The following is a 12,395-nucleotide window of genomic DNA, read 5'->3' as shown; positions in this document are numbered from 1 at the left end:
AATGTCCACATTGTGCCCCCTCACAGTACTAATGCCCACATTGTGCCCCCTCACAGTACTAATGCCCACATTGTGCCCCCTCACAGTACTAATGCCCCCTCACAGTACGAATGCCCACATTGTGCCCCATCACAGTACTAATGCCCACATTGTGCCCCCTCACAGTAGTTATGCTTAAGTGTGCTCTGGCAGAGAATTATTAGTTGGGACCTTTGGCAGCACTATCACCATGGGGGCACCCTGGGTTTATCTCTTTCTGCAGTATAATATTGGGGAGCACAGCGGCACAGTATTGGGGGTGGTAGGATGATTTGTCCAGAAGATGGGAGGATGATGGAAAAGTAGTAAACTACGATTTTTTTTGTTGTCAAAATGCAGAGACGAAAAATGGCTGAAAAATGGCGGTCTGTACTGAAGCTCTGAAAGGAGAATATGAGGAAAGAGAACATCTACATCACAGGAGACGTCACTGGATGTAAGAGGTATGGGGCTGTATTACCCTGTTCTGTAGTGATATATGTAATGCTAGGAGGGAAGGGGCTAGGTTAAGAATTTGGTATGGGGGGGGGGGGGGGCGCTGTTTCAATTTTCGCCTCAGGCAGCAGAAAGGCTAGGTGCACCCCTGGTGACAGTGCTGCTTCGTTTTTTGCTATTTTTGTATATATATATAATTTTCAAAAATACTTCCTGACAACCATTCAGAGATTTTTATAATTTCATATAATTGTCAGGTAAAGATTGTTAATTTGTGATGCAACAAAATGACCCTTTAAATATTAACAAGGGAAAATCTAAGGTGAAGAAGAAGAAGGAGAGGAGTCTATGGCTGCATGGAGACGACCATAACAGAGCTCCACATGGGAGATGCTGCACTAACCTATAGGCCACAGTGTCAGCCAATCAGAAGGCTTGCTGTGGAACTTATGCAAATGGCCTGGATGTTATGCAAATAAGTTGATGGCAAAAGAGCACAACCATCACCCAAGTTCTCCTAAATATTGCTCTTAGTTTGGATTTCGACAGCAGTAGGTTTGTCAGCGCGGCCCGCTCAGTTTATTGGCGCTTTCTTTCTTTTGTAGAATTCACACCTCTCCCTGAGTTTAAAGTCTCTGCCACAGGAGCCACATAAATAGAGAACCCGTTTACTAGGCTAGGTGGGAGGGCGAGAATACAAGGGGACCACCAGCTAACTGTGACGCCCATCAAAGCCGGCCTGATTGTGACAACCTCCAGGGGTTGGATGATCAATCAAGGACGATGGAGGGTTGACCTAGAGTTGACTAGGTCAGGTAACGCACATGTGACGCCCTTGGGTGGCCAGATTGTGACAACCCCTAAGGTCCTATCAACCTCAACCTAGGGGTTGAATGATCATCGGCTAACCCCAGGGTTGACGGTGTCAGGTAACGCACATGATGTTAGCTGGTGGTCTCCTTGTGACGAGGTCAGTGTGGACGAGGTCAATCTCCCCTCCCTGTTTTTTGGTTCTTTTTCTTTTCTAGAGGTTGGCTGGCTAGAAGGTCATAGTGGGCAGCACACTTATCGTGCTGGGGGGGGGGGGGGTTCCAATCCCACCTTGGAACTTCTGCCAAATTTCTCAGCTTGAATGGTTGTGTATGGAATTGAGCGTGGAGCGGATGAGTGAGATAGGGAAACTACCTACATGGACCATTTTTCTTTAAGACCATGCTATTGGGCCAGAATGGGGGCCATTATTGTAACAGGGGGGAGCACTATGCGCACATTGCTTCTACTGGGGGCACCCATTATTAAATGGGGGGATTTTTTATACTGGCACAAATTATAAGCAGGATTTTTTTTGTACTGGCGCACATTATAAGGGGCAGCGGCTATATCTATTGCTCTCTGTTATCAGCCATTTTCGGCCTCTGCTCTGAGGACAGAATCTTTTTCTTTACTGTGGTCTAGAAGTTCGCAGTTTGGTGTAAATGTGTTAAAAATAATAAGAGGAGCCGTCCCCTCTCCTGACCTGTCTGTTTAGTAACTACTTGCATCCCCCGTGTAACAACAATCCTGGAAGATCTAATCTTATGGCTCTATGTTGTGCCGTGCCTCTATTATTCCTACCAAAAGCTTGTGAAAGAATTGCAAGCAGGGCGTTACCAGTTGGGGTTGTGTCCCCGCAGAGTCTTACCCTGGCAGCACTGATGGGACAGTGTAATGCCTTATTCACACCTCAGTATTTTGGTCAGTGATTATGAGCCAAAACCAGGAATGGAGACTGCACCGACATAAGGTAGAAGGGCTCATGTACACAAATGGATTTTTGGTCCACATTCGATCTGCAAAAAAATGCAGATTTATTTTAATGGGGCTGCAAAAGATGCAGACAGCACACCGTGTCCTGTCCACATCCGTTGTTCCGTTCCGCGGCCCTGCAAAAAATATAGAGCATGTGACCAGTTACATCACAAACCTTCTTGTGAGAAATCCATTCTAGCTTCTACCCTAGTGCAGCAGTGACTGAGGCGGGGCTTCCTGCAGTGAGCGGGCCTATAGAGGTCCTGAGCGGGGGGTGCTGTTAGAGTGTCCACCTTTCCCAGCAAAAAATACCGGCCAAGTTTACAAAAGTTAAAAAGGTTGGTGTGGCCTAACACGGGTGTTATTTCATCATCTTTTACGTTTTGCTCCTTTTTTTTTTTCAATAAAATCAAACTTTTTACTGTTGGGGACACCCTGTGTCTTAAAGTTTTATTTAGCCTTTATTTTTGAAATATTTCTGCCGTGATTCAAACTGACAACCATGTACATTAAAGGCAAGAACCTATGAATACCTAATACATGAGAAACTACTATGAGGATTCTCTGCCGCATTTTTCCATGTAGCTCTATAGTGTAGTGGTTAAGGTTCCTGCCTTTAGTGCAGATGGTTGCGAGTTCGAATCCCGACAAACACATTTCACAAATAGAGGCTATTAGTGTCTCTATACTGACAATGCTTGGGGATACCTGCTTCATCTTCATAGCACTGACTCCACATATGGACATAAAGCAAGAACTCCCAAGCAATGTATGGAGTCAGAGCACGGACTCCTAAGCGAACAGGTACACTGCCAGAGTCCAGAATCAGATACCTATGGGTAGTCAGCGGTGTAATTTATCACTGTGCAGTGCATCAAGATTCATAGCTAATCCCTTCTGTTAAACGATCAGCAGAGGTGTAGCTTGGCTTCACATTGTGCCCCCTCACAGTACTATTTTCCACATTTTGCCCCCTCACAGTACTAATGCCCACATTGTACTCCCTCACAGTACTAATACCCACTTTGTGCTCCCTCACAGTACTAATACCCATATTGTGCCCCCTCACAGTACTAATGCTCACATTGTGCCCCCTCACTGTACCAATGCCCACATTGTGCCCCTCACAGTACTAATGCCCACATTGTGCCCCCTCACAGTACTAATACCCACATTGTGCTCCCTCACAGTACTAATGCCCACATTGTGCTCCCCCACAGTTCTAATGCCAATATGTGCCCCCTCACAGTACTAATGCCAATATTGTGCCCCCTCACAGTACTAATGCCCACATTGTGCCCCCTCACAGTTCTAATGCCCACATTGTGCCCCATCAAAGTACTAATGTCCACATTGTGCCCCCTCACAGTACTAATGCCAACATTGTGCCCCCTCACAGTACTAATTTCCACATTTTGCCCCCTCACAGTACTAATGCCCCCTCACAGTACGAATGCCCACATTGTGCCCCATCACAGTACTAATGCCCACATTGTGCCCCCTCACAGTACTAATACCCACATTGTGCTCCCTCACAGTACTAATGCCCACATTGTGCTCCCCCACAGTTCTAATGCCAATATTGTGCCCCCTCACAGTACTAATGCCCACATTGTGCCCCCTCACAGTTCTAATGCCCACATTGTGCCCCATCAAAGTACTAATGCCCACATTGTGCCCCCTCACAGTACTAATGCCAACATTGTGCCCCCTCACAGTACTAATTTCCACATTTTGCCCCCTCACAGTACTAATGCCCCCTCACAGTACGAATGCCCACATTGTGCCCCATCACAGTACTAATGCCCACATTGTGCCCCATCAAAGTACTAATGTCCACATTGTGCCCCCTCACAGTACTAATGCCAACATTGTGCCCCCTCACAGTACTAATGCCCACATTGTGCCCCCTCACAGTACTAATGCCCCCTCACAGTACGAATGCCCACATTGTGCCCCATCACAGTACTAATGCCCACATTGTGCCCCCTCACAGTAGTTATGCTTAAGTGTGCTCTGGCAGAGAATTATTAGTTGGGACCTTTGGCAGCACTATCACCATGGGGGCACCCTGGGTTTATCTCTTTCTGCAGTATAATATTGGGGAGCACAGCGGCACAGTATTGGGGGTGGTAGGATGATTTGTCCAGAAGATGGGAGGATGATGGAAAAGTAGTAAACTACGATTTTTTTTGTTGTCAAAATGCAGAGACGAAAAATGGCTGAAAAATGGCGGTCTGTACTGAAGCTCTGAAAGGAGAATATGAGGAAAGAGAACATCTACATCACAGGAGACGTCACTGGATGTAAGAGGTATGGGGCTGTATTACCCTGTTCTGTAGTGATATATGTAATGCTAGGAGGGAAGGGGCTAGGTTAAGAATTTGGTATTGGGGGGGGGGGGGGGGGCGCTGTTTCAATTTTCGCCTCAGGCAGCAGAAAGGCTAGGTGCACCCCTGGTGACAGTGCTGCTTCGTTTTTTGCTATTTTTGTATATATATATAATTTTCAAAAATACTTCCTGACAACCATTCAGAGATTTTTATAATTTCATATAATTGTCAGGTAAAGATTGTTAATTTGTGATGCAACAAAATGACCCTTTAAATATTAACAAGGGAAAATCTAAGGTGAAGAAGAAGAAGGAGAGGAGTCTATGGCTGCATGGAGACGACCATAACAGAGCTCCACATGGGAGATGCTGCACTAACCTATAGGCCACAGTGTCAGCCAATCAGAAGGCTTGCTGTGGAACTTATGCAAATGGCCTGGATGTTATGCAAATAAGTTGATGGCAAAAGAGCACAACCATCACCCAAGTTCTCCTAAATATTGCTCTTAGTTTGGATTTCGACAGCAGTAGGTTTGTCAGCGCGGCCCGCTCAGTTTATTGACGCTTTCTTTCTTTTGTAGAATTCACACCTCTCCCTGAGTTTAAAGTCTCTGCCACAGGAGCCACATAAATAGAGAACCCGTTTACTAGGCTAGGTGGGAGGGCGAGAATACAAGGGGACCACCAGCTAACTGTGACGCCCATCAAAGCCGGCCTGATTGTGACAACCTCCAGGGGTTGGATGATCAATCAAGGACGATGGAGGGTTGACCTAGAGTTGACTAGGTCAGGTAACGCACATGTGACGCCCTTGGGTGGCCAGATTGTGACAACCCCTAAGGTCTATCAACCTCAACCTAGGGGTTGAATGATCATCGGCTAACCCCAGGGTTGACGGTGTCAGGTAACGCACATGATGTTAGCTGGTGGTCTCCTTGTGACGAGGTCAGTGTGGACGAGGTCAATCTCCCCTCCCTGTTTTTTGGTTCTTTTTCTTTTCTAGAGGTTGGCTGGCTAGAAGGTCATAGTGGGCAGCACACTTATCGTGCTGGGGGGGGGGGGGTTCCAATCCCACCTTGGAACTTCTGCCAAATTTCTCAGCTTGAATGGTTGTGTATGGAATTGAGCGTGGAGCGGATGAGTGAGATAGGGAAACTACCTACATGGACCATTTTTCTTTAAGACCATGCTATTGGGCCACAATGGGGGCCATTATTGTAACAGGGGGGAGCACTATGCGCACATTGCTTCTACTGGGGGCACCCATTATTAAATGGGGGGATTTTTTATACTGGCACAAATTATAAGCAGGATTTTTTTTGTACTGGCGCACATTATAAGGGGCAGCGGCTATATCTATTGCTCTCTGTTATCAGCCATTTTCGGCCTCTGCTCTGAGGACAGAATCTTTTTCTTTACTGTGGTCTAGAAGTTCGCAGTTTGGTGTAAATGTGTTAAAAATAATAAGAGGAGCCGTCCCCTCTCCTGACCTGTCTGTTTAGTAACTACTTGCATCCCCCGTGTAACAACAATCCTGGAAGATCTAATCTTATGGCTCTATGTTGTGCCGTGCCTCTATTATTCCTACCAAAAGCTTGTGAAAGAATTGCAAGCAGGGCGTTACCAGTTGGGGTTGTGTCCCCGCAGAGTCTTACCCTGGCAGCACTGATGGGACAGTGTAATGCCCTTATTCACACCTCAGTATTTTGGTCAGTGATTATGAGCCAAAACCAGGAATGGAGACTGCACCGACATAAGGTAGAAGGGCTCATGTACACAAATGGATTTTTGGTCCACATTCGATCTGCAAAAAAATGCAGATTTATTTTAATGGGGCTGCAAAAGATGCAGACAGCACACCGTGTCCTGTCCACATCCGTTGTTCCGTTCCGCGGCCCTGCAAAAAATATAGAGCATGTGACCAGTTACATCACAAACCTTCTTGTGAGAAATCCATTCTAGCTTCTACCCTAGTGCAGCAGTGACTGAGGCGGGGCTTCCTGCAGTGAGCGGGCCTATAGAGGTCCTGAGCGGGGGGTGCTGTTAGAGTGTCCACCTTTCCCAGCAAAAAATACCGGCCAAGTTTACAAAAGTTAAAAAGGTTGGTGTGGCCTAACACGGGTGTTATTTCATCATCTTTTACGTTTTGCTCCTTTTTTTTTATCAATAAAATCAAACTTTTTACTGTTGGGGACACCCTGTGTCTTAAAGTTTTATTTAGCCTTTATTTTTGAAATATTTCTGCCGTGATTCAAACTGACAACCATGTACATTAAAGGCAAGAACCTATGAATACCTAATACATGAGAAACTACTATGAGGATTCTCTGCGCATTTTTCCATGTAGCTCTATAGTGTAGTGGTTAAGGTTCCTGCCTTTAGTGCAGATGGTTGCGAGTTCAAATCCCGACAAACACATTTCACAAATAGAGGCTATTAGTGTCTCTATACTGACAATGCTTGGGGATACCTGCTTCATCTTCATAGCACTGACTCCACATATGGACATAAAGCAAGAACTCCCAAGCAATGTATGGAGTCAGAGCACGGACTCCTAAGCGAACAGGAACACTGCCAGAGTCCAGAATCAGATACCTATGGGTAGTCAGCGGTGTAATTTATCACTGTGCAGTGCATCAAGATTCATAGCTAATCCCTTCTGTTAAACGATCAGCAGAGGTGTAGCTTGGCTTCACATTGTGCCCCCTCACAGTACTATTTTACACATTTTGCCCCCTCACAGTACTAATACCCACATTGTACTCCCTCACAGTACTAATACCCACTTTGTGCTCCCTCACAGTACTAATACCCATATTGTGCCCCCTCACAGTACTAATGCTCACATTGTGCCCCCCTCACTGTACCAATGCCCACATTGTGCCCCCTCACAGTACTAATGCCCACATTGTGCCCCCTCACAGTACTAATACCCACATTGTGCTCCCTCACAGTACTAATGCCCACATTGTGCTCCCCACAGTTCTAATGCCCATATGTGCCCCTCACAGTACTAATGCCAATATTGTGCCCCCTCACAGTACTAATGCCCACATTGTGCCCCCTCACAGTTCTAATGCCCACATTGTGCCCCATCAAAGTACTAATGTCCACATTGTGCCCCCTCACAGTACTAATGCCAACATTGTGCCCCCTCACAGTACTAATTTCCACATTTTGCCCCCTCACAGTACTAATGCCCCCTCACAGTACGAATGCCCACATTGTGCCCCATCACAGTACTAATGCCCACATTGTGCCCCCTCACAGTACTAATACCCACATTGTGCTCCCTCACAGTACTAATGCCCACATTGTGCTCCCCCACAGTTCTAATGTCCACATTGTGCCCCCTCACAGTACTAATGCCCACATTGTGCCCCCTCACAGTTCTAATGCCCACATTGTGCCCCATCAAAGTACTAATGTCCACATTGTGCCCCCCTCACAGTACTAATGCCAACATTGTGCCCCCTCACAGTACTAATTTCCACATTTTGCCCCCTCACAGTACTAATGCCCCCTCACAGTACGAATGCCCACATTGTGCCCCATCACAGTACTAATGCCCACATTGTGCCCCATCAAAGTACTAATGTCCACATTGTGCCCCCTCACAGTACTAATGCCAACATTGTGCCCCCTCACAGTACTAATGCCCCCATTGTGCCCCCTCACAGTACTAATGCCCCCTCACAGTACGAATGCCCACATTGTGCCCCATCACAGTACTAATGCCCACATTGTGCCCCCTCACAGTAGTTATGCTTAAGTGTGCTCTGGCAGAGAATTATTAGTTGGGACCTTTGGCAGCACTATCACCATGGGGGCACCCTGGGTTTATCTCTTTCTGCAGTATAATATTGGGGAGCACAGCGGCACAGTATTGGTGGGTGGTAGGATGATTTGTCCAGAAGATGGGAGGATGATGGAAAAGTAGTAAACTACGATTTTTTTTGTTGTCAAAATGCAGAGACGAAAAATGGCTGAAAAATGGCGGTCTGTACTGAAGCTCTGAAAGGAGAATATGAGGAAAGAGAACATCTACATCACAGGAGACGTCACTGGATGTAAGAGGTTATGGGGCTGTATTACCCTGTTCTGTAGTGATATATGTAATGCTAGGAGGAAGGGGCTAGGTTAAGAATTTGGTATTGGGGGGGGGGGGGGGGCGCTGTTTCAATTTTCGCCTCAGGCAGCAGAAAGGCTAGGTGCACCCCTGGTGACAGTGCTGCTTCGTTTTTTTGCTATTTTTGTATATATATATAATTTTCAAAAATACTTCCTGACAACCATTCAGAGATTTTTATAATTTCATATAATTGTCAGGTAAAGATTGTTAATTTGTGATGCAACAAAATGACCCTTTAAATATTAACAAGGGAAAATCTAAGGTGAAGAAGAAGAAGGAGAGGAGTCTATGGCTGCATGGAGACGACCATAACAGAGCTCCACATGGGAGATGCTGCACTAACCTATAGGCCACAGTGTCAGCCAATCAGAAGGCTTGCTGTGGAACTTATGCAAATGGCCTGGATGTTATGCAAATAAGTTGATGGCAAAAGAGCACAACCATCACCCAAGTTCTCCTAAATATTGCTCTTAGTTTGGATTTCGACAGCAGTAGGTTTGTCAGCGCGGCCCGCTCAGTTTATTGACGCTTTCTTTCTTTTGTAGAATTCACACCTCTCCCTGAGTTTAAAGTCTCTGCCACAGGAGCCACATAAATAGAGAACCCGTTTACTAGGCTAGGTGGGAGGGCGAGAGAATACAAGGGGACCACCAGCTAACTGTGACGCCCATCAAAGCCGGCCTGATTGTGACAACCTCCAGGGGTTGGATGATCAATCAAGGACGATGGAGGGTTGACCTAGAGTTGACTAGGTCAGGTAACGCACATGTGACGCCCTTGGGTGGCCAGATTGTGACAACCCCTAAGGTCCTATCAACCTCAACCTAGGGGTTGAATGATCATCGGCTAACCCCAGGGTTGACGGTGTCAGGTAACGCACATGATGTTAGCTGGTGGTCTCCTTGTGACGAGGTCAGTGTGGACGAGGTCAATCTCCCCTCCCTGTTTTTTGGTTCTTTTTCTTTTCTAGAGGTTGGCTGGCTAGAAGGTCATAGTGGGCAGCACACTTATCGTGCTGGGGGGGGGGGTTCCAATCCCACCTTGGAACTTCTGCCAAATTTCTCAGCTTGAATGGTTGTGTATGGAATTGAGCGTGGAGCGGATGAGTGAGATAGGGAAACTACCTACATGGACCATTTTTCTTTAAGACCATGCTATTGGGCCACAATGGGGGCCATTATTGTAACAGGGGGGAGCACTATGCGCACATTGCTTCTACTGGGGGCACCCATTATTAAATGGGGGGATTTTTTTATACTGGCACAAATTATAAGCAGGATTTTTTTTGTACTGGCGCACATTATAAGGGGCAGCGGCTATATCTATTGCTCTCTGTTATCAGCCATTTTCGGCCTCTGCTCTGAGGACAGAATCTTTTTTCTTTACTGTGGTCTAGAAGTTCGCAGTTTGGTGTAAATGTGTTAAAAATAATAAGAGGAGCCGTCCCCTCTCCTGACCTGTCTGTTTAGTAACTACTTGCATCCCCCGTGTAACAACAATCCTGGAAGATCTAATCTTATGGCTCTATGTTGTGCCGTGCCTCTATTATTCCTACCAAAAGCTTGTGAAAGAATTGCAAGCAGGGCGTTACCAGTTGGGGTTGTGTCCCCGCAGAGTCTTACCCTGGCAGCACTGATGGGACAGTGTAATGCCTTATTCACACCTCAGTATTTTGGTCAGTGATTATGAGCCAAAACCAGGAATGGAGACTGCACCGACATAAGGTAGAAGGGCTCATGTACACAAATGGATTTTTGGTCCCACATTCGATCTGCAAAAAAATGCAGATTTATTTTAATGGGGCTGCAAAAGATGCAGACAGCACACCGTGTCCTGTCCACATCCGTTGTTCCGTTCCGCGGCCCTGCAAAAAAATATAGAGCATGTGACCAGTTACATCACAAACCTTCTTGTGAGAAATCCATTCTAGCTTCTACCCCTAGTGCAGCAGTGACTGAGGCGGGGCTTCCTGCAGTGAGCGGGCCTATAGAGGTCCTGAGCGGGGGGTGCTGTTAGAGTGTCCACCTTTCCAGCAAAAAATACCGGCCAAGTTTACAAAAGTTAAAAAGGTTGGTGTGGCCTAACAGGGTGTTATTTCATCATCTTTTACGTTTTGCTCCTTTTTTTTTTTTTTCAATAAAATCAAACTTTTTACTGTTGGGGACACCCTGTGTCTTAAAGTTTTATTTAGCCTTTATTTTTGAAATATTTCTGCCCTGATTCAAACTGACAACCATGTACATTAAAGGCAAGAAACTATGAATACCTAATACATGAGAAACTACTATGAGGATTCTCTGCCGCATTTTTCCATGTAGCTCTATAGTGTAGTGGTTAAGGTTCCTGCCTTTAGTGCAGATGGTTGCGAGTTCAAATCCCGACAAACACATTTCACAATAGAGGCTATTAGTGTCTCTATACTGACAATGCTTGGGGATACCTGCTTCATCTTCATAGCACTGACTCCACATATGGACATAAAGCAAGAACTCCCAAGCAATGTATGGAGTCAGAGCACGGACTCCTAAGCGAACAGGAACACTGCCAGAGTCCAGAATCAGATACCTATGGGTAGTCAGCGGTTGTAATTTATCACTGTGCAGTGCATCAAGATTCATAGCTAATCCCTTCTGTTAAACGATCAGCAGAGGTGTAGCTTGGCTTCACATTGTGCCCCCTCACAGTACTATTTTACACATTTTGCCCCCTCACAGTACTAATACCCACATTGTACTCCCTCACAGTACTAATACCCACTTTGTGCTCCCTCACAGTACTAATACCCATATTGTGCCCCCTCACAGTACTAATGCTCACATTGTGCCCCCTCACTGTACCAATGCCCACATTGTGCCCCTCACAGTACTAATGCCCACATTGTGCCCCCTCACAGTACTAATACCCACATTGTGCTCCCTCACAGTACTAATGCCCACATTGTGCTCCCCCACAGTTCTAATGCCAATATTGTGCCCCCTCACAGTACTAATGCCCACATTGTGCCCCCTCACAGTTCTAATGCCCACATTGTGCCCCATCAAAGTACTAATGTCCACATTGTGCCCCCTCACAGTACTAATGCCAACATTGTGCCCCCTCACAGTACTAATTTCCACATTTTGCCCCCTCACAGTACTAATGCCCCCTCACAGTACGAATGCCCACATTGTGCCCCATCACAGTACTAATGCCCACATTGTGCCCCCTCACAGTACTAATACCCACATTGTGCTCCCTCACAGTACTAATGCCCACATTGTGCTCCCCCACAGTTCTAATGCCAATATTGTGCCCCCTCACAGTACTAATGCCCACATTGTGCCCCCCTCACAGTTCTAATGCCCACATTGTGCCCCATCAAAGTACTAATGTCCACATTGTGCCCCCTCACAGTACTAATGCCAACATTGTGCCCCCTCACAGTACTAATTTCCACATTTTGCCCCCTCACAGTACTAATGCCCCCTCACAGTACGAATGCCCACATTGTGCCCCATCACAGTACTAATGCCCACATTGTGCCCCATCAAAGTACTAATGTCCACATTGTGCCCCCTCACAGTACTAATGCCAACATTGTGCCCCCCTCACAGTACTAATGCCCACATTGTGCCCCCTCACAGTACTAATGCCCCCTCACAGTACGAATGCCCACATTGTGCCCCCTCA

General features: G+C 46.4%; 1 long non-coding RNA gene across 1 annotated transcript in view; it reads left to right on the top strand.

Annotated features, from left to right (window-relative positions):
* The window catches only part of LOC121008859, a 34,170-nt gene that overhangs the window by 17,418 nt on the left and 4,357 nt on the right, over positions 1–12,395 (top strand). Inside the window, exons 5-7 of the long non-coding RNA XR_005780627.1 lie at positions 379–482; positions 4,472–4,575; positions 8,568–8,671. This is a non-coding gene — a long non-coding RNA (uncharacterized LOC121008859). The remainder of the gene's footprint in view (positions 1–378; positions 483–4,471; positions 4,576–8,567; positions 8,672–12,395) is intronic.

Source organism: Bufo bufo, chromosome 7, assembly GCF_905171765.1.
Source record: "Bufo bufo chromosome 7, aBufBuf1.1, whole genome shotgun sequence".
Classification (NCBI taxonomy): Eukaryota; Metazoa; Chordata; class Amphibia; order Anura; family Bufonidae; genus Bufo; species Bufo bufo.
This window is presented reverse-complemented; position numbering and strand designations above follow the sequence as displayed.